General features: G+C 46.8%; 1 long non-coding RNA gene across 3 annotated transcripts in view; it reads right to left on the reverse strand.

The window, feature by feature from the left end:
• LOC122676793 overlaps nucleotides 1–22,601 on the reverse strand; it is a 102,827-nt gene that overhangs the window by 52,404 nt on the left and 27,822 nt on the right. For 2 of the 3 annotated variants that reach the window (XR_006335642.1, XR_006335640.1), the window contains exon 4: nucleotides 18,897–19,033. This is a non-coding gene — a long non-coding RNA (uncharacterized LOC122676793). Of the gene's footprint in view, nucleotides 1–8,306; nucleotides 9,100–18,896; nucleotides 19,034–22,601 lie in introns of those variants that run through there. The other variant, XR_006335641.1, reaches the window with a different exon arrangement.

A 22,601-nucleotide genomic window follows, 5' to 3' on the forward strand; every position in this document is an offset into this window, starting at 1 on the left:
TATATCAAGAACTATCATACTCAACCAGAAATTCAAAAAGAAAATGACAATCCAAATAGTGATGGGTGAAAGATTTATATGCACAGTTCTCCAAAGAAGATACATTCACACATCAATTACAACACATTCCATTGTTGAGAACTTGTAGACACAGTCACACTTACTGCTAGAAGACGGGGAAACTTAGCCCTTGATAGAGAAGCTACAGCTGTCTATAATAAAAGGAGGAACACAGATTTTTGGTGGAGATCTACCCAGGTTGGTCTCAGTCGCAATTGTCGGTCATATTATTCCATCATTTGAGGCAGAAGGTATATAATGCCTTAAGAACCGTTTCAATCTCAAGGTCACTTCAGTTCAGTGAAGTTGACCTTTGGTGTCTCGGCGTTCAGGTTGTTATTCTATCCTTGCAGCCCAGAACTCTTCTCATCCAAGGCACGTAGTCTGGTGACACAGGGTTTCCTGTAATCCTATGTGGAATATGTAAACTCAGAACAAGAAAAATATGTGCTTTGTATCCTTTGTATATAAGTCATTTCCCCTCTTGGCATCCCAGAAGCTAATGAATGAGACTTTTTCATCCTCTCTAAATAGTCTTCATGCTTCATGAGCTGTCACGAAAAGGAATGACATGCTCTGAATCCATTTGATGTAGGTGCATGCAGATTGAATGTCTTGTCATTAATTATACTTTTTGATTTGTGGTAACCCATGTGATAATACCATTTCCCTTTTATTCTAGAAAGAAAAACTTGGAAGAAAAAAAGCAATGCAAAGACTCCCAGCCCAGTCTGGTTACATTTGGATTAGTTAGCTATGTGCTGACGCCAGTAACAAAAGACTGACCCAAATCCCAAGGCAGGCAAGCACTCAGAAAGTTATTTTATTTTCAGAGTGAGGTGATCTCAACCTTATTTGATTCCTACCCCACCAAGTAATGAATCTGATTCGCTAAGGTCAACAAAAAGATAATACAGTGGCAAAGCCCTTTGCAGCTTTGCAAATAGCTCTCATATCTTGTGTTGCAGTGCAGTAGAACATTTAATACGCATTTAGTGAGTACCTACTATGTGCAAGACACTGTCTCAGGCATTTGGGTTTTTTATTTCCCTTTACTTATGAAGAAATTGAGATTCAGACATGCAAAGTGGTTTGCCCAAGGTCACAGCCAGTGGGATTAAAACCTACTTTTTTTTTTTTAAACTCTGGCTCTCTTAAATTAACAATAGGCTATAAGAGCAACTGTAGATTATTTACCTGGTGCAGGCGAAGTAGGAGAAATTTTATATACCCTATCTCATCTAACCTTCTCATCAACTGTGAATAGGTATTGTTTTCATCATTCCATAGATGAAATTAAGGCTCAGAGAAGTAAGGAGCCTTCCTTACCTGAAGCCACAACACCTGTAGGTGGCAAAGCTAGCATCTACATGTAGCTCCATGTATGGGAGACCTCCTTTGCCTGTATTACTCTTCCTCTCCGCTGATTGGCTGTAGCCGTGAGGCTCTGCTGGGGGCCACAGCTGATTGGCGGATACGCACCTGATACCAGCGCAGCTTTCCTAAGCCCAGGGCTCTGCGCCTCGATTCCCCCGAGGTACACTCCAAGACACAGTTCTCCTGCAGTGTCAGTTCCTGCCACAGTCCTTGCCTATTCAAGCTGGGCCCCTAACCTCTGTCTGGTTCTATAATATTAGGTTCTAAAATCACTTGATGACTGCCCCCGGCCCCTGCCCTAATAACCAGGAGGGGTCACTACTTCATGCTTCTCTTGTTGTTCAGGCCAGCTTATATTTCTGGAGATGAGTCTTCAGTTCAATGCTCCCTGGCCAGGATCAGCAACACAATTTTCAAGGCCCGGTGCAAAGTTAAAATATAGGGTCTTAGGTTTAAAACTTCTTAAGAATATCAAGAAATCAACATTAAAGCACTAAGGCCAGCATGTGGCCCTTCTAAGGGGGGGACCCCGTGCAACCTGGCAGCTCACATGCCCAGGAAGTCAGCCTGGATCCTGCAGGCTTTACTGAAATCTTTGGAATGACCGAGCTTTTCACCACAGATTCTCCCTCTGTTTTTGTGACACATCTATCTCCCTGCTCTAACCTAGAACAGGCCTGCCTTGACCACGGCTGTTAGGACTTGTCGTTATTCAGTCGCTCAGTCATGTCTGACTGTTCTGCAACCCCATGGGCTGCAGCACACCAGGCTTCTGCCCTTCCCTATTTCCCGGAGCTTGCTTAAACTCATGTCCATTGAACCAGTGATGTCAAGCAACCATCTCACCCTTTGTTGTCCCCTTCTCCTCCTGCCCTCAATTTTCCTCAGTCTCAGGGTCTTTTCAGATGAATTGGTTCTTAGCATCAGGTGGTTAAGGTATTGGAACTTCAGCTTCAGCATCAGTCCTTCCAATGAATATTCAGGGTTTATTTACTTTAGACCTGATATTGGTTTGATCTCCTTGCTGTTCAAGAGACCCTCAAGAGTCTTCTCTAGCACCACAATCTGAAAGCATCAGTTCTTCTTTTTTTTTTTAAATTTTTTATTAGTTGGAGGCTAATTACTTCACAACATTTCAGTGGGTTTTGTCATACATTGATATGAATCAGCCATAGATTTACACGTATTCCCCATCCCGATCCCCCCTCCCACCTCCCTCTCCACCCGATTCCTCTGGGTCTTCCCAGTGCACCAGGCCCGAGCACTTGTCTCATGCATCCCACCTGGGCTGGGGATCTGTTTCACCATAGATAGTATACATGCTGTTCTTTTGAAATATCCCACCCTCACATTCTCCCACATAGTTCAATAGTCTGTTCTGTATTTCTGTGTCTCTTTTTCTGTTTTGCATATAGGGTTATCGTTACCATCTTTCTAAATTCCATATATATGCGTTAGTATGCTGTAATGTTCTTTATCTTTCTGGCTTACTTCACTCTGTATAAGGGGCTCCAGTTTCATCCATCTCATTAGGACTGGTTCAAATGAATTCTTTTTAACGGCTGAGTAATATTCCATGGTGTATATGTACCACAGCTTCCTTATCCATTCATCTGCTGATGGGCATCTAGGTTGCTTCCATGTCCTGGCTATTATAAACAGTGCTGCAATGAACATTGGGGTGCATGTGTCTCTTTCAGATCTGGTTTCCTCAGTGTGTATGGCCAGAAGTGGGATTGCTGGGTCATATGGCAGTTCTATTTCCAGTTTTCTAAGAAATCTCCACACTGTTTTCCATAGCGGCTGTACTAGCTTGCATTCCCACCAACAGTGTAAGAGGGTTCCCTTTTCTCCACACCCTCTCCAGCATGTATTGCTTGTAGACTTTTGGATAGCAGCCATCCTGACTGGCATGTAATGGTACCTCATTGTGGTTTTGATTTGCATTTCTCTAATAATGAGTGATGTTGAGCATCTTTTCATGTGTTTGTTAGCCATCTGTATGTCTTCTTTGGAGAAATGTCTGTTTAGTTCTTTGGCCCATTTTTGAATTGGGTCATTTATTTTTCTGGAATTGAGCTTCAGGAGTTGCTTGTATATTTTTGAGATTAATCCTTTGTCTGTTTCTTCATCTGCTATTATTTTCTCCCAATCTGAGGGCTGTCTCCTCACCTTACTTATAGTTTCCTTTGTAGTGCAAAAGCTTTTAAGTTTCATTAGGTCCCATTTGTTTAGTTTTGCTTTTATTTCCAATATTCTGGGAGGTGGGTCATAGAGGATCTTGCTGTGATTTATGTCGGAGAGTGTTTTGCCTATGTTCTCCTCTAGGAGTTTTATAGTTTCTGGTCTTACATTTAGATCTTTAATCCATTTTGAGTTCACTTTTGTGTATGGTGCTAGAAAGCGTTCCAGTTTCATTCTTTTACAAGTGGTTGACCAGTTTTCCCAGCACCACTTGTCAAAGAGGTTGTCTTTCTTCCATTGTATATCCTTGCCTCCTTTGTCAAAGATAAGGTGTCCATAGGTTCGTGGATTTATCTCTGGGCTTTCTATTCTGTTCCATTGATCTATATTTCTGTCTTTGTGCCAGTACCATACTGTCTTGATGACTGTGGCTTTGTAGTAGAGTCTGAAGTCAGGCAGGTTGATTCCTCCAGTTCCATTCTTCTTCCTCAGGATTACTTTGGCTATTCGAGGTTTTTTGTATTTCCATACAAATTGTGAAATTATTTGTTCTAGTTCTGTGAAAAATACCATTGGTAGCTTGATAGGGATTGCATTGAATCCATAGATTGCTGAAAGCATCAGTTCTTCGACGCTCAGCCTTTTTCATTGTCCAACTGTCACATCCGTGCATAACTACTGGAAAAATCATAGTTTTTTTGACAATACTTGTCAGCAAAGTAATGTCTCTGCTTTTTAATATGCTGTCTAGGTTTGTCATAGCCTTTTTTCTAAGGAGCGAGGGTCTTTTAATTTCATAGCTATAGTCACCATCCACAGTGATTTTATAGCTCAAGAAAATAGTCTGTCACTGTTTCCATTGTTTCTCCATCTATTTGCCATGAAATGATGGCACCAGATGCCATGATCTTCATTTTAGGACTTGGTCTCCATTTATTGACCCTTTCCCTCATTTGTCCCAAACTCCCCCAACCTCCAGTAACCTACCCCCACTCTCCACAGCAGCCCTCACACTCTGACATTCTTAGGAACACAGCTCACCCATTCAACGCTCCAGGCAATGACTATGCAATGTGTACATATAGGGAACAGAGAGAGAGAGAAAGAAGGCTGTGCAGGTTTGGCAAGGTATTTGTTTATAACAATTTCTGGCATCTGGAGTAATTTTTGCTTTTTATTAAATATATCTCTGCACTCTGGAGTTGACTCTCAACTTGGCCTGAGCTTCTTGAGGGAAATTTTGGGAGTTTTGCCAAACAACAACACAGAGCTTCATATTTATGTTATAAAAGCCAGCAGTGTCATCACAGACAACTTCCTTCCTTTGCCTGAGCAATTTTCAAAAACACAGATCACAGCCTTATTCAGTACAGTAAACCACACCCTCCACCCTTGTAAAGCTATTGACAACAGCAAGGCAAGAACATGGAAGTCATATCCAAATGGAAAACATTGGCTCCAGTGTATCCTGTTGTGAAATTCTCAAGCATTGGGTTACAGCACTGACAACAAGGGAGAAATTAACAAACATCAAGAGGGGAAAGAGAAAAAGATTCCAAATGGAGAAAGACAAAAGGGGGAGAAGTTCAAAAGGCCACATAGGGCAGAATGTCCTGTGCATACCCAAGACTCTGGCTCTTTTAAATCACTTCCAGCGGATAATAGTGATAATTTATTGGGTATTTGCCATGGGCCTGGCATGGCTTGATTACATATAATATTTATCTGGTCTTCTTAACAATCCTGGGCTTCCCTGGTGGCTCAGATAGTAAAGAATCTGCCTGTGATGAAGGAGACCCAGGTCCAATCCCTGGGTTGGGAAGATTCCCTGGAGAAGGGAATGGCAGCCCACTCCAGTATTCTTGGCTGGGAAATCCCATGGATAGAGAAGCCTGAGGGCTACAGTCCTTGGGGTCACACAGAGTTGGACAGACTGAGCGACTAACACTTTCACTTTTCACTTAACAACCCTGGGAAGTAGGTATTATTCCCCTCATTTTATAGATAAGGAAAACTAAGGTCCGGAGAAGTAAGACTTGCCCAGAGTCACGTGTCTTGGAAGTGGCTCGCTTGAATGTACAGACGATCCTCTGCAGGTCAGGAACCTTCCCTCGTCTATTCTCCCTCACTCCCTGCTGGCTGACCACCCGTGGCCACAGTTGATGGCTTGAGGCTGGATATCTGACACAAGAGCAGCTAATTCGTGGGACGGCCAGCATCCTATGACTCATGCATCCAGCCTCAGAAATGCAATCTGGGCCCATTGGGTTCCTCTGTTAGATGTTAGAATCTAGAAAATTACAGCCACCAAGTCACGGAAGCTGAGCTGAAGGCTGGTAAGAGGCACTTCATACAGCAGCAGCCATTCTGGGTCACATGTTAACAAAAGTGAGAACTACAGGCAGAGGGAGGGGAAAACAGCATAGATGCACAGGAAGAAGAAGAGATGTCAAGAGAAAGGGAGTATAAAATCAGAGAGCCAGAGAGAGAGACAGAGATGGAGCGATCAGGGCAGGGACACAGAGTCAAAGGGAAGAGAGCCAGGGTGAGCCCCTTGGGTTTCTGCCAGAGCCCCGACCTCAGGCCCCAGGAGTCTTGGCTGCGTTATGGCTGCCCAGCTTGGGTTCCTGTGATGTCTTTGGGACCCTATGACAATCCTTTCTACGTCTACTTTGGTTAACCTTCTGCAGCCAACATACTTGAGTAAAGCCTGGGTCTCTGCCTCCGGGCCACTTCCCATGGCCCCAGCTTCCCCTCCAGAGTCACTCTTCAGGCCTCCTGTTGCCATGGTTACAGCCACCATCATCTCAGGTCCCTGACCTGGAGCTCAAGGGGCACCAAAGCAGGTGGTCAGCCTTGAACTTGGCCTCCTCACTTTCCTTTATGACCCCTCCTCCCCCAACACCCAGATGTAGGCTTCGTAGAGCCTAGAGATTAATCTGGATATGGAGTAAACGAAAGCAGAAACAGTTGAGTCAAGAGGTTAAGATGTGAGCAGACCCTGGCTTCACGTCTGGATCCTCCTCCTAATGGCTGGGTCACCTTGGGAAAGCTGTCGATCTGAGTCCTGGGTGACGTGGATGTCTGTATAATCACAGGGAGATGATGACATGAGCTGAGGCCCCTTCCAGCTCTGACTTTCAAAAATCCCAATGTATTCCATTGTGTATATGTACCACAGCTTTCTCATCCATTCGTCTGCTGATGGGCATCTAGGTTGCTATATGCAAGACGGAAAAAGAGACACAGATGTATAGAACAGACTTTTGGACTCTATGGGAGAAGGTGAGGGTGGGATAATCTGAGAGAACAGCATCAAAACATGTATATTATCAAGTGTGAAACAGATCGCCAGTCCAGGTTGGATGCGTGAGACAAGTGGTTGGGCTGGTGCACTGGGATGACCCAGAGGGATGGGATGGGGAGGGAGGTGGGAGGAGGGTTCAGGATGGGGAACACATGTAAATCCATGTCTGGTTCATGTCAATCTATGGCAAAAACCACTACAATATTGTAAAGTAATTAGCCTCCAACTAATAAATATAAAAGAAAAAAAAAATCCCAATGTAGATGCCATTCCCTTTGACTGGCATTTAGAGAAGGTCACCCTGCCTGGATCCTTTCTGGAATTTGTGCTTAATCATCACACCATTTTAGCTGCAAATATCAAAAAGGTGCTTCCCAGGTGGCGCAGTGGCAAGGAATCCACTTGCCAATGCAGGAGACGCAGGAGACGTGGGTTCGATCCCTGGGTGGGAAAGATTCCCCTGGAGAAGGAAATGGCAACTCACTCTGGTATTCTTGCCTGAGGAATCCCACGGACAGAGGAGCCTGGTGGGTACGGTCCATGGGGTTGAGAAGAGTCGGACACGACGGAACATAGCACATAGCACATCCAAAGGGCACCTACGGAGGGGCTGAGCAGACTACAGGAAAGGACCCACCTCAGCAGGGAAGACACAGAAACACACGAACTGAAGGTTCAAGCAAGAAGGTTCAACCTCTCACACCTGAGAGAAGCCAGGTCACACCAACAGCCCCAGGAACTTGCGGTCAACTGTGTGAACAGCAGAGGTCAAGGGCGTGTGCATTGCTGAATTAGCAAATTTCTAAGGCATCTATCACAGCAGGCCCGCTTGCAGGCTTTATTTAGGTAAAACTCCCATTGAGCCTCAGCTCTCAGGGCCCAGGCTGACTCAGAGCTTCAGAATCTTGGCCTGCAGTGCGATGAGTCATGGTGATGAAATTTCAAGAGAAAAGGACATTCTTAAAATTAGCTTTGAGACAGCAACTGGACGCACTTTTGCTCTGGAAGTGCCTTTCCCAGGTTATTTTAGTTAGTGTCCTCTTTAAGAGGACTCAGATGGCTGGGTTTGCCTCTGGTTCCCTAGCCTTTGGGCCCCTCAGAGGCCCAGCACTCCAGACCTTCCCAGTGCAGTTCCTTTCAAGGAAGCAAGTGCAGGCCCCGGGCATGGACCCTCAGGCCTGCTCTGACCCACGCACTTCTGGCTGTGGTGGTTCCAAGAGGGGCTGGAGTTCTCAGAGGAGCAAGGACGGGGCTGGCTTGGCTTGACCACCCCCAGTACTAGAAGTTCCACCGCCGAACACAGACGAGGCATGGGGGTCTCCTCTCACCCCACCTCACGAGCCCTCTGACTCTGCACAGGCCCCCTTGGTGCCTTTTGACCCGGCCTCCTCCCAGGGCAGGAAATCAAAGCCGATGCTGACTTTGCAGTCAGAATATTTCCATGAGCAATGAGATGTGGATGAACAATTTCTCCACTGTTCGCTGTACAACAGAGGGTTCTGTTGAAATCGGGCAGGAGTGGCTCAGCTCCCTTCATTGATTTCCCGCGATGGAGAGCTGACTCTCTTCAACCTCTCCATCCCTCCTTGGGGACGTGCTATCTTATGGGGACAACTGGGATTGCCCTCAAAAATCCAAATGAGGACACTTACCGGGTCTTCAGGGAAGCTGGTAGGAGCTGTAAGTAGAAATGATGGGCACAGCCCAGCTGATGAGCTCTGAGAAGGTCCAAAAGGTCTAAATGAATGCATCTCCCTTTTGCCATGCTTACACTCATTTAATCATTCACTGAACAAGAACCGAGGGCAAACCAACCATACAGCATCGTGAAGCTATTTCACAGGAACTACTGCCATGAAGAAGATACGGCTGCTGCCCACAAAGAACTCACCTTTTTAGATGGTTGTTGTTGCTTTAGTTGCTAAGTCATGTCCAACTCTCTGTGACCCCATAGATTGTATTCCACCAGGCGCCTCTACCCTTGCGATTTCCCAGGCAAGAATAATGGAGTGGGTTCCATTTCCTTCTCCAGGGGATCTTCTCAACCCAGGGATCGAACCTGAGTATTCTGCTTAGCTGGCAGATTCTTTACCACTGAGCCACCTGGAAAGCCCCATTTATGTGGCGGATACTGGTAAACAGGGCATGGCAGTGTGCACTCACAGAGGCTTCTACAAAATATGATGAGACACAGAGAGAATAAATGGAAGGTATGGATGAGGGCAGGCTCTGAGAGAAAAGTGAAGATGCTTATCATTAAGAAAATAAAAAAAAATTCTCCAAGCCAGGCTTCAGCAATACGTGAACCATGAACTTCCAGACGTTCAAGCTGGATTTAGAAAAGGCAGAGGAACCAGAGATCAAATTGCCAACATCCTTTGGATCATCGAAAAAGCAAGAGTTCCAGAAAAACATCTATTTCTGCTTTATTGACTATGCCAAAGCCTTTGACTGTGTGGATCACAATAAACTGTGGAAAATTCTGAAAAAGATGGGAATACCAGACCACCTGACCTGCCTCTTGAGAAATCTGTATGCAGGTCAGGAAGCAACAGTTAGAACTGGACATGGAACAACAGACTGGTTCCAAATAGGAAAAGGAGTACGTCAAGGAGTATATTGTCACCATGCTTATTGAACTTATATGCAGAGGACATCATGCGAAATGCCAGGCTGGATGAAGCACAAGCTGGAATCAAAATTGCTGGGAGAAACATCAATAACCTCAGATATGCAGATGACACCAGCCTTATGGCAGAAAGTGAAGAAGAACTAAAGAGGCTCTTGATGAAAGTGAAGGAGGAGAGGGAAAAAATTGGCCTAAAGCTCAACATTCAGAAAACAAAGATCATGGTATCCAGTCCCATCACTTCATGGCAAATAGATGGGGAAACAGTGGAAACAGTGGCAGACTTTATTTTGGGGGCTCCAAAATCACTGCAGATGGTGACTGCAGCCATGAAATAAAAAGACTTCCTCCTTGGAAGAAAAGTTATGACCAACCTAGATAGCATATTAAAAAGCGGAGACATTACTTTGCCAACAAAGGTCCGCCTGGTCAAAGCTATGGTTTTTCCAGTAGTTATGTATGTGAGAGTTGGAATGTAAAGAAAGCTGAGTTTCAAAGAATTGATGTTTTTGAACTGTGGTGTTGGAGAAGACTCTTGAGAGTCCCTTGGACTGCAAGGAGATCCAACCAGTCCATCCTAAAGGCAATCAGTCCTGAATGTTCATTGGAAGGACTGATGTTGAAGCTGAAACTCCAATACTTTGGCCACCTGATGGGAAGAGCTGACTTATTGGAAAAGACCCTGATGCTGGGAAAGATTAAAGGCGGGAGGAGAAGGGGAGGACAGAGGATGAGGTGGTTGGATGGCATCACGGACTCAATGGACATGAGTTTGAGTAAACTCCGGGAGTTGGTGATGGGCAGGGAGGCCTGGCATGCTGCAGTCCATGGGGTCGCAAAGAGTCGGACACGACTGAGCGACTGAGCTGAACTGAACTGAACTAGTATGGTTTGTGTAACTAGTCTGTTGGACAAACATGACTTGTAGCACGTTAGAAATGCAACTTTTTGGCTGACTCCTCCTGTCCTGGTTTTTCCCCATTCCTCTCTCTCTCTTTTTCTCTCTCGCTCTGCTGTTTGAAGTCAAAGCCATGAGCAAGAGGAAAGGTAAAGACATAGAACAGCTTTGATTTGGCCAAAGGAAGAATCCCTGGTTGGACCAGGGCAGGACTCGTCTCTTGGGGTCATGGCATGGATGCTCCCAAGATCCCTTTTGGAGGCCTCCGTCCTACAGTTTCCTTGACTTTGACAAATGTGACTCCATTCCTGGAGCCACTTGAGGCACTGGGAGCCGCACATCTCATCTTCCTGCCCTATTCCCTCCTCCCTCAGGCACTCTCAGACAAGACCTAAGAGGAGCTAACCACAGGCTTATTTTTTGGCATGACCCACATCTCATGTGCAGGAAACAGTTGCATCCCTTACCCTGAAAAGCTCTGGGGGTGCAGTCTAAGCTCCCCCAGAACTCTGTCTTGGCTCTTGCATCTACATCGCAAGTCACCCCTCTCCCATCCTCTACTTCTTGGGAGAAGCCGGGTGCTAGTCACGGTTGGCTAGGGCCCCAGTGCTCTGTGTCTCCCTACTGCAAAGAAGAGCTCTCTGCATTCTCCAGTAGCATCTGCACCCTCCCCTGAAAGGTTTGCTCAAGCAAACTCCTTGAGCCAGAGGAGTCTCTTCTCTCACCCTCTCCCCTCTCCACCCTCTCTGACCCTTTCCCCTATCCTTTATGTGGATGAAGAATGAAGACACACGAGCCCTTCCCTTTGAAAATCTGCATCCTGGGGTGTGCTGTCAAACTCATTGTTGGATCCTGATTTCATCTTATGAAGTCTCAGATGAACTAGTGGCAAGAATCCCATTTCAGCATCTTGTTAATGTCCCATCACTGCAGCAGCCCATCCGGACATGGCATCTCCCAGGATGCTCAGCCAAGCAATGGTCTGCTTGGATGCAGAAGTAGGGGACCTCTCAAAGGCCCAGTTACTTTCAAGATGCTCTCCATTGGCTGATTTCCTTACTTACAACCCAGGTGAGTTTTTTCCATCCCAGAGATTACATGGAGGACTTTGGGGTGGGGTTGTGGCCTGGATTTAGAACAGGAAGCTACACACTGAAGTTTTCTGAGCAGCGTAGTTAAGAAAGGACAGGGTTGAAGTGAATCCATGTTTCTTCGCACAGAGATTTCTTCCTCTACAGGGTGTTGTCTTCCTCTGACAGACTGTGGCCACAGAAGGCCACCCATGGAGTGGAGGATACAGTCAGCGTCTACACAGCGGCAGCAGAAACAGAGGCTGACCTCACTGGCGAGGCCACTTCAGCACCCTTGGTCTTGGCCCATCCATGAACACCTCTGACAAGTTAGAAGATGCTCCCCCGAGCAAAAGGAAAGCAGTACAGCCCAGGATCCCTGGATTACCAGCACATCACCAACCTTATGTCACCTCCACATAAACCCAACCCCAGGAGCCCAACAGCCAAACTCTGAGCCCTGAGTAGGACGTGAAAACTGAGTCATAGATTGGTGACTCATCAGTGAGAGACCACACAATGAGTCAGGCAGAGGAGCCCTGGAGACAATATTTTTAAATCTGAATTCTCCAGACTGCCTCTAGAGAACCACCCTTGAAGGAGAGAAAGCCCCAGAATACATGGGTGGGAAGGCAGGTTCAGACACCAAAGCCCCCCTGAGGACGATTACACACCTTGGCTTTCAGCATGGTTCTCTGGGAGCCTGGGGTGTTGTGCATTAGATTCTAAAATTGTTCTGTGATCTCTGACTTCACTTACTGAAAACAAGTTCATCCATCTTCTCACGTTTGCTGCCTGCCCTCGGTGACTCATCACTGTTCATTTCATTATCTGACCCTGGACACAGAAGGACCGTCGGGTGACAGGATGGTGACACAGAACAGCAGCTGAGGACATAGCCTGACCTATTACACAAACCTGGCTGAAACCTTGTATCATATCTGATAGGATCTGGAGCAAGGAACTTGCTTCATTTTCTTTTTCCATCATTAAAGCAGAAATGATAATGCACTTGAAGAGATGCATGGAGGAATAAGAGAGATGCTGTTTCTAAATGGCCCAGAGTGCAGGAAGTGAATTGAAGTGAAAGCTCTAAATGACCCAGAGTGTAGTAAGTGAACTGAAGTGAAAGATCAGTTGCGTTCGACTCTTTGAAATCCCATGGACTGTAGCCCACCAGGCTCCTCTGTCCATGAATTCTCCAGGCAAGGATTCTGGAATGGGTTGCCATTCCCTTCTCCAGGGGATCTTACCAACCCAGGGATCGAACCTGCATCTCTTGCACTGCAGGCAGATTCTTTACTACCAGCTGAGCCACTAGGGAAGCGTCAGAGTGTAGTAAGTGCTCTATAATTGGATAAATATTGTACTGTTTACTAAGGATTTGTGTTTCATTGATGATTTCGCTTCCTCAGAAATTTGCTATTTGCTTACAAAGTTAGATAACTCTTTATCATTTACTTGGGGGCAAAAAAAAAAAAAAAATGAACACTGTGCCAATATATCCCCTCATTCCCCCACCCCTCAAAAAAAATCAAATAGCTGGAAGGATCTAAACCAGCTGGAACACACAAAGTCTTGAGACAAGGGCCCCATTCAGTCCATTTTATATCTGCAGGGCCTGGCAAAAAGTGCTTGGGGAGCGGTTCTAGATAAATACAAGGCTGAACAGCACATAGGTCGACATTGAACATTTCTGGAGTTTGTGTCATGCGTATCTGGACACACTCATTCATCAAGAACCTCCGTGTAGAGCCTGCACCCCATATTATGTGAGACACAACTTGGCCATCCACACGTGTGCGCATGCTCAGCCACTAAGTCGTGTCCACCTCTTCACACAACCTCACAGGGACTGCAGCCCGCCAGGCTCCCCATTGGGATTTTCCATGGGATTTTCCAGGCAAATAATACTGGAGTGGATTGCCATTTCCTCCTCCAGGTGGTCTTCCTGACCCGGGGGTCCAACCTGAGTCTCCTTGGTCTTCTGCATCAGCCAGCGCACCACCTGGGAAGCCAGCCATCCACACACAAACAGCAAAAACAAGACGTGCTCAGGTGAGGGGATGCAAGGCCACAGAGTGACTGAGAGGATTAGAAAAGTCCTGGAAAACGTTTCGGAGGCAGACTTGGAAGCGAGGACTCGAAAGAACAGGTGGAATCCTCCACCAGGCAGGATGGGATGGGGCACCTCGAAGGGGGAAGGGCTAGCTCACGAGGGTGGCGGCGGCTGCAGGGCGCGGCAAGCAGCGCCCAACGCGGATTCGTGGATACACCGAGCACGCCCGGGGCTTCTCAGAAACGTTTCGGAGGGGTTTCTGTCAAAGGCTGGTCTTCCGACCTTCAAACAGGTAGAGCCTCAGTGACCTAGAGACTTAGGTTCCTCACGTAAATGTGATTGCCTTGGTAATACCTGGGATGTTCAGATCACAGACCTATAAGATTGGGAACAACGCTCATCAAATAGGTAATCTCTGGCTGTTGCTTTGTTGTTTAGGCTCCTTTTGGTTTAGTGGTTACTCCCTACAATGGAAACTGCTCTCCCAAACGACAGCCTGCTTCTCACGCCGGCCACTGGGCAGCTCATCCACCATCTCTTTTTATGTCCTTTAATCTCAGGGTGATGGGGGGTGTATCCAAGTGAGCCTTCCCTCCACACCCGCTGCCCTCTGCACATGGCTTCGGTTTCCCAGGTAACAGCTGCTATTTAGCCTCAGAGTTGAAGGAGAGACCCTGGGGACTGATTGCAGTGGATTCCACTGGGTTCACAGGCATTCTCCCTCATGTTTTGCCAACTGGGGTCCACCCAGGCTTTTGGTGAGGGCAGCTGCAAAATATGTGGTGTGGTTGCACAGAGTATTCTTTTTTTTTTTTCCCTAATGGGGATATAGTTGTTTTACAAAAGCATGTTGGTTTCTGGTGCACAATAGAGTGAATCAGCTCTGTGTATAAATATAGCCCCTCCCTCTTGGACCTCCCTCCCACCCATCCCCCTCCCCCCCTAGGTCATCCCAGATCATGGAGCTGAGTCCCCTGTGCCACACAGCAGGTTCCCACCAGCTGTCTGTTTTACATGTGGCAGTGTATATGTCAATCCCCACCTCCCAGTTCCCTTCCCATTCCACATGTCTGTTCTCTCTCTCTGAGTCTCTATTCCTGCCTTGCAAATAAGACGCATCTGTACCACTTTTCTAGATTCCACATATATACGTTAGTATGTGATATTTGTTTTTCTCTTTCTGACTTACTTCAGTCTGTGTGACAGTCTCTAGGTCTATCTACATCCACCATGAAGATGTCAGGAAGGCAGCATAAAACTGTTGAAATAATGACGAGTTTGGAACCTGAAAGGTGTGGCTCTGAATCCCAGTTCTGACACTGACCAGCTGTGCAGCATTGCACAAATCGCTTAACCTCTCTGAGCCTTGATGACATCGTGTGCAAACCGGACTTGGTAACTGCCTCACAGGGTTCTTGTGAGCATGAGCGGCGGTGCGGATGAGAACCCGGCACAGAGGGGCTCGGGCAGTTAGTGGCATTAGGGTTCCAGCGAGGGAGGCTGGTTTCAGAGCCGGCATCTCAGGACTGTGCTTGCAGCCCGTCATCCCCAGTGTGCCAGGCACCATCCTGGGCACGTAGTTGCTCTGATTCAGGGAGTTCACCCCCTGTGCCCCCTCCAGTGGGCTCAGTCCAGTGACCGTCCCATCTCCTTCCCAGCGGCACAGCCTATGTTGGACTCTTCCTGACTCTGGGTGGGGCCCATTCTGGATGCCTCTGACTCGTGCTGTGCTGGGAATGAAAATAAAATGGCTCTGGGATGTAAACAACAGATTGGTGTGGTGCTGGGAAGCCAGCAGCAGGAATGTGAAAATAAGATCTTGATTGAATAGCTGTGGCAAATATTCTTGACATTCAGACATTCAGGCAAATATTCAGACATTCTCGGTCTGTTCTTAGGGTAAGAGGAGCTCTTGCCCCAGATTGTGGGGCTGGAAAAATCCGTTCTTCGTAAGGGGGAGCAGTTCTTCCAAGTAACCCCGTGGTGACAGCCTGGGTGCTGAGAAGCCAGGCCAGCTCTCACCAGCACAGGGAACCAGACCCCAGGACACAGACCGGGGAGGGTGGGGGGCTGTGAACAGCCAACAGAAGTGGCAGCTCTCCCAACCCTTCCATTCTGCTCAAAGGCATGTTTCTCACGGTACCCTCCACAGGCAGAAAGGGAACGATCCTCCTACCACAGCCACATACATCGAACACCTGCTCACCAGAGGGTGAGTGAAGACACCCCAACATCTATAACCAGTCTTCTCTGTGCTTTAGGCTTTGCTTGCCCTCCTCTCACCTGGTATCTCGGCTAATCATTCATTGAGAAAACAGACCCCATCGGGCAAGTGCACGCCACTCCCTGCAGCCGTCGGAATTCAGGCAGAAAACAGAACCTTCCTAAGTATTAAAACAGAGGACGTGGCATCGACATATATACAGCACCATGCGTATGATGCAGAGTTAGTGGGAAGCTGCGTATAACACAGGGAGCTCAGCCTGGGGCTCCGTGATGACCTAGCGGGGTGGGATGGGGGAAGGGAGGGAGGCTCAAGAGGGACGGGATATACGTGTGTGTGTGTGTATATATATGTAGTTAGTGGCATTAGGGTACCAGAGAGGGAGACTTACTTCAGAGCCGGCATCTCAGGACTGTGCTTGTATCTCATCATTCCTAGTGTGCCAGGGACCACCCTGGGCATGTGGGTACGCTGATGCTTTATATATAATTCTTATTATATATATATAGTTATGACTGATTCATGTTGTTGTACAACAGAATCCAACACAACATTGTGAAGCAACTATCCTCCAATTAAAACATTAAAAAAGGAAACAGGGAATCTGATACCAGGAGACGGCCATGGAGAAGAAGGAAGACCACAGCAGGTGACGCCCGGGGGTCTCCGACGAAAAGGAGGAGGGGGGCAGTCTTGTCCCCGAGCCGAGGTGCTGGGCTCCCCTGCCGACCCCGACCACGGAGGGTGTGCCTGCAGGAGACTGGTGCCAAGAAGCTGCAGCTGCTCTGGAGGTCTCACCCACAGATGGACGAGGAGGAGTACCCCCTCGTCTCCCTCGCCCCCACCTTACAACCTCCCATCAGCACCTCGGATTGACTACACCCAGAGAGAAGCCAGCTGACACGGGACGTGGGAAATGCAGGGGCCGCCCGCAGCAGGCAGAGCCAGGCAGGGGGGCACGAGAGACCTCGGCAAGGGCCAGCACGCCAGGGGCAGCGACGCTGGCCTTCCTTCCATCCTCACAGAAAGAGTCAGATGCTCAAACCCGAGTCCCTCTTCACCCGTTCTTCTGATACGGAAAAGGAAGCTCAGAAGAGTTCAAAAAAAATCACCCATGGGCTCTTAGAGCTGAGATGTTTTGGCATCCGAACTAACCTAAGCTGTCTGAGATTTAAACTCGCAAACTTTGTTTTCTCTCCTGACAGGAGAGCTGGGTAAGTTCTGATGAAAGTGAGCCAGATCTATCTTTAGACTCAATCAAAGGCTTTAAACTTAATTTTTGCAAACCGCAATTAGTGGAAAATACATTTGTGCCAAAGAGCAAGCAACTAAGGAAAACAAGCCCGTGGCCTGCTGGAGCTTGACAGCCGGTCAGCCTTGCAGAACGAGGCTGGGGCTTAAACCATCTCCAGGGGCAGCGCGCTGCGCTCAGGAACGTGGACGGGCCCAGCGCCCGGCCGGTCAAGGCCACCCCAGGTCTCCCCGAGTCACCGAAGCCTTTCCGCCCATGTCCCTGCCCGGCACCACTCTGCGGAGTTCCCACAGCTTCGAGTCAGCGATCCGTGAGGTCCCGGCGCCGAAGGCTATTCCAGGCCACCGGGAGCCCCTCCTCCCGACCCCCGAGGCAGGTCACTTGACGCCCCTCCCCACTCTCCTCGCCACATTTTGTGCGAGGCTCCGTCACGGGACGGGATGCACTGCTCTGCAGTGGTCTGTTTTCCCAGCGACCTGTCCCAGTGGACCGTGAGCTCCGCAGGATGAGTGCAGGGATACACGGGGACCCAGGATATTCTTAACAACACGGGTCAGTGAAAAGAATGTGCAATCGGGTGTCTCTTTGACCTCGAATTATATCCCACGGATGCTCTCCTTAAAAGGTAGTCATTTTGGGTCTGAACTTCAGTTTTTTCCTCTAAAAATTGAGATTAATATTACCTTCCTTAGCTGCGTAACACAGGGAGCTCAGCTCTGGGATGACCTAGCGCGGTGGAATGGGGGAGGCGTGCTCAACAGGAAGGGGACACATGTATACATATATTGCTAATTCACTTTGTCCTACAGCTGAAACTAACAAAGTGCTGCAAAGCAGTTATACTCCAATTTAAAAAATAAATAAAAGGAAATGTAACCCAACTTAAGAAAAAGGAATAATAAAAATTAAAGAACTTAAATATTACCTTTCTTTAAGAAAGGGTTGCTGTGGCTGTGCGTAGATTAGACTTGCTCAACAATGATTATTTCCTTTCTTCCTTGACATTTTGAAAGCAAACTACTCTGTTCTCTCCTAAAATGTTTTTGGATCACCAAAGAATAAAATATTGGGACACACAGGCCATGATCTTGAAGCAAGGAGATGACAGGAACTAAGATTCAGTATAGGAAATGGAACCCACTTTGAGTAATTCAAGAAGAAAGTGATTTAACGTGGATATTGCTGCTGCTGCTGCTAAGTCGCTTCAGTCGTGTCCGACTCTGTGCGACCCCATAGACGGCGGCCCACCAGGCTCCGCCGTCCCTGGGGTTCTCCAGGCAAGAACATTGGAGCGGGTTGCCATTTCCTTCTCCAGACGTGGGAATATTAGGGGAGTAAAATTGCCAAAGGAGCTGGAAGAATGGACCTCACTGGCCCAGCACTGGACTATCAAGTTCAAGTACATCCAGACCATGGTAGCTGCCCTGCCCACTTCAGGAGGCTCTGTTGCTGACACAACAGCCAAATCATCTCCCAGCTATAACCTCACATGTTAGTTATCTAGGGCTTCCCAGGCAGGGCGAGTGGTAAAGAACCCGCCTGCCAGTGCAGGAGACATAAGAGACGTGGGTTCCATCCCTGGGTTGGGAAGATCCCCTGGAGGAGGGCATGGCAACCCACTCCAGTTTTCTTGCCTGGAGAATCCCAAGGACAGAGGAGCCTGGTGGGCTACAGTCCATGGGGTCACAAAGAGTCAGACACAACAGAAGTGACTTAGCACGCACACACATTAGTATTCTATTGCCACATGACAATTTCACCATAAGCCTAGGGGCTGCAAGCAACACACATTACTATCTCATAGTTACTGTGGTCAGGAACACAGGCATAGCTTACACGGATCCTCTGACTCAGCGTCTCGTGAAGCTGCCATCACGGTGTCAACTGGGGCTGCAGTCTCATCTGAGTTCTGCCCGGGGAAGGAACTGCTTCCAAGCTCACATGGCTGTTGGTGGCATTCAGCTTCCTGCAGGCTGTCAGAAAAGGGCTTTGGTTTCTTACCAATTATTATTAAGCAGAGGGCATCCTCAACCTCTTGCCACATGGTTACTAGCTTCCCAAAAACCAGTAAGAGAAAGAGCATCTCCTAGCAAGATGGACAATGCGGTCTCATACAACATAACCATGTACATGTAATCTATCACCATGCCACATCCCATGGGTTATTACAGGGGTCCCCGACATCTGGGATCTAATGCTTGATGATCTGAGGTGGAGCTGATGTAATAATAGAAATAAAATGTACAATAAATGTAATAAGCTTGAATCATCCCAAAACCATCCCCACTCTAGTTTGTAGAAAAATTGTCTTCTATGAAACCCATTCCTGGGGCTGCTGGAAGTCACAGGTCCTACCAGCCATATTTCAGGGGAAAGGATTTCACAAGGGTGTGAATGTCAGCAGGGAGAATCTCGGGGCCATCTGAGTCTGTCCACCACACCTCGTTTGCCAGCAGCCTTAGCCGCAGGAGGATGGCTTCACCTCACTTTTGCCTCTCATGTTACTCACCAATGCATTTACTCTCAAAGCAGAATTTACATTATAATCCTAGATGCCAAGGATTCTGGAAAATGTCATGTATCCTTTGACAACTTCTCTAACCAGATGGAAGGTAGAATTGTGGTTGAGAGAGTCAGTTCAAAATATCAACACCAGTGGCATGTGATATTGAGTATTTGCTCTAGTGAGAAATATTACTAACGTGATGACAAAACATGCATTGAATATTTGTTGTGGTAGCATCAGTGTTACAAAATGGTCAAGGGCATGGGCTTGTAGTCAGATTGCCTGGATGCGGATTCTGTTTCTATCTTAAAATCCTCATCTGTAAGGTGGGCATGATAATTATACCTATAGAATCATGTAATCAGTGAGGGTTTGGCATAGAGTCAGGATTCAATAGAGGTTAGACAACATCATCATTCCTGTGGGTCAAGCCATTTCCTAAGTGCTTTCCACACATTATCTCATTGGATCTTCACTAGAGCATTATGAAGTTGCTACTGTTATTCCCATTTCACAGATGAGAAAACCATCTCAGGGAGGTTACACGATTTCCCCAAAACTATTAAAGCCAATTATTGGAAGAGTTCACGGGTTAAACTGCCTCCTCTTCACCCTTTGAAGATAAAATTGATGTTTATAAATGGCCATAATCAAAATAACAGGAAGAATAATAATCCTTTAAAACGATGGAGGACTTTACAGTTAACAAGTTGCTTTCTCACTTGAGCCCTCTGATAGAACGTTGCAACATGTATGTTCATTGTTTGGTTTGAAAATACTCAATTCTGAAACAGAAATGGAAAAAACTAGACAAATGAAATTCATAAAATATGTTATTACAGAAACTATGACATGTGTATATTTAACCATAGATAGAAAGAGATAGGTAAAAAGATATCTACTTTTTAGGAGGCAGTAAATATTCTTGAGGCACCCGTGCATTAAATATGAGTGACACATAAATATGCATGAGTCCTGTGAGGTACTAATATTCTGGGTGTGCTACATAGACAAGAGCAATCAATATCCATGAGGCCGTAATTCAGCCACACAGGGATTGACACCCATTCTGACTTGTGTGTCCCCTGCAAAACCTCACGGCTGAAACTCAGGCCTGCTCAGCAGGTGAACTGCAAGCTACAGCTATTAGGCTGCCGTACCCTGTGTGTCTCTCCAACAGTCTGTGTGTTCTTGGGCAGGGCACTTTCCACTGGTGAGCCCCTTAGCTCAAACCCCAACTCTCATCCTGTAACCCAACCATCAGCGGGGAAGATCCCCGAGGGGGAAGGTTGATGCAGCAGAGGGAGAGGTAAGGGAGGTAAGGCAGATGAACACTGCCCCCGCCCAGGGTTCGGCGGTGTGGTCCTTCCACCCTGATCACACCCTACCCGAGTGCTCATCTCTTTCTTCTTGCTTCCACTATGTGTTTTACGTTGATTCTATAATCCACGTGATTGAAACCCAATTTGGTTAGTGAGCCATTTTGTTCCATGATCTCGGGTAGGGTGTACCAGTTTGCCTGATAGTGACCTTAGAGGCTACCATTGCCTCACGGTAACTTCCCTTGTGATAAGTGATGGGAAGTAGGTAATGATCATGCTCCTCTCATTATGGATAAGGAAACTAAGAAACACAGAGGATATGTGATTATCTAAGGACACTCAGCCAGTTAGTAGATTAATTGGAACTAACACATAGGTTTCTCCAACTCCAAGTTTAGTTCCTTTTATTCTAAACAAGATCCACATAAAAAAAAAAAATCAGAGGGTACAAAAAAATAAAAAAAGAAATAGGTTTTTCTTGTGGGCCTCCAAAGAAAATTTGCAAAGAAAAATTCCAAGGCTGTTCTGAGCAGCGGTTCCTGGGCAGAACAAGGCATTGCTCTGGCGAAAGCCTTATTTTGATGGAGCCACTCACACTACATGCCTATGATGGAGCATCCTTAACAGAGGCCCCTTGTTTAGATACCCAGATGCCCTTCCTCTGTTCCTCATTGATCCTGTAAACACAGCCTCCTTATGGACAAGGCTGCCAGCCGACAGACGCATAGAGGCTCTGATGTTATTAGGAATTACATCCAGAAAAAAAGGAGGCTTGAGCCACAAAGGGGTCAGTCATCTTCGTGTCGTTCCTGAAGCTGGATCTCTTGCTAGACAGTATAGCCCTCAGAGATTTGACCTGTGTGTTTGTTCTGGCTCTTTTAGCTGTTGACTTTTGGATCAACTTTAGGTTGGCTCGGGTATGAAACTTGCTTTCCTCAAATTCATAGTTACTTGAATAAGCACTTTCTGCTCTTCCTACCATTCCTTTCCTCACTACCTTTGAAGCCATGTGTAAATAAAGGTTGCTGGCCGAAAGGATCTGGAGGCTGTGACTCAGGTCTTTCTAGAGAGGGCAGGCTCCTGGGTAAAGACTATTTATGCCAATTACCAAGCTTTTGTAGGAAGCATCAGTCTTTTTAGGGTTTGCCCAGTGGTTCAGATGGTCAAGAACCTGCCTGCAATGCAGAGACACGGGTTAATCCTTGGGTCAGGAAGATCTCCTGGGGAAAGCAATGGCAATCCACTCTGGTATTCTTACTTGAATAACTCCATGGACAGAGGAGCCTGGTGGGCTACAGTCCACGGGGTCACACAGAGTCACGACTGAGCAACTAAAACACTTCTCAGTCTTTTCAGAGGAGAAAATGGGTAAGCCACAATGGAACCTTGGAAATTATTTTCAACAATCATTAGGCACCCCAAATGTGTGATTTTTCTGCAAATTTACCCTGGCTTTGCTCTTGTTTCCATTTCATCATAACCATATTACCTCCATCACTTGCTCATCAAATCACTAGGTTAGAAATACATCACAAAAAACTACTATTCATGGATATGAGGAACTCAAGTTATTAACAAGGAAAATGAACACCATGTCTTCTTGTCTTTTTCCAATCATGTTTTTGTGGATGTGTTTGAGTGTGTGCAGGCAATGAAAACACCTAAAAGGTGAAATAACAAAATGTTTACATGTACTTATGGAAGAATTATGAA

This window comes from Cervus elaphus, chromosome 2 (genome assembly GCF_910594005.1).
Source record: "Cervus elaphus chromosome 2, mCerEla1.1, whole genome shotgun sequence".
NCBI classification, from domain to species: Eukaryota; Metazoa; Chordata; class Mammalia; order Artiodactyla; family Cervidae; genus Cervus; species Cervus elaphus.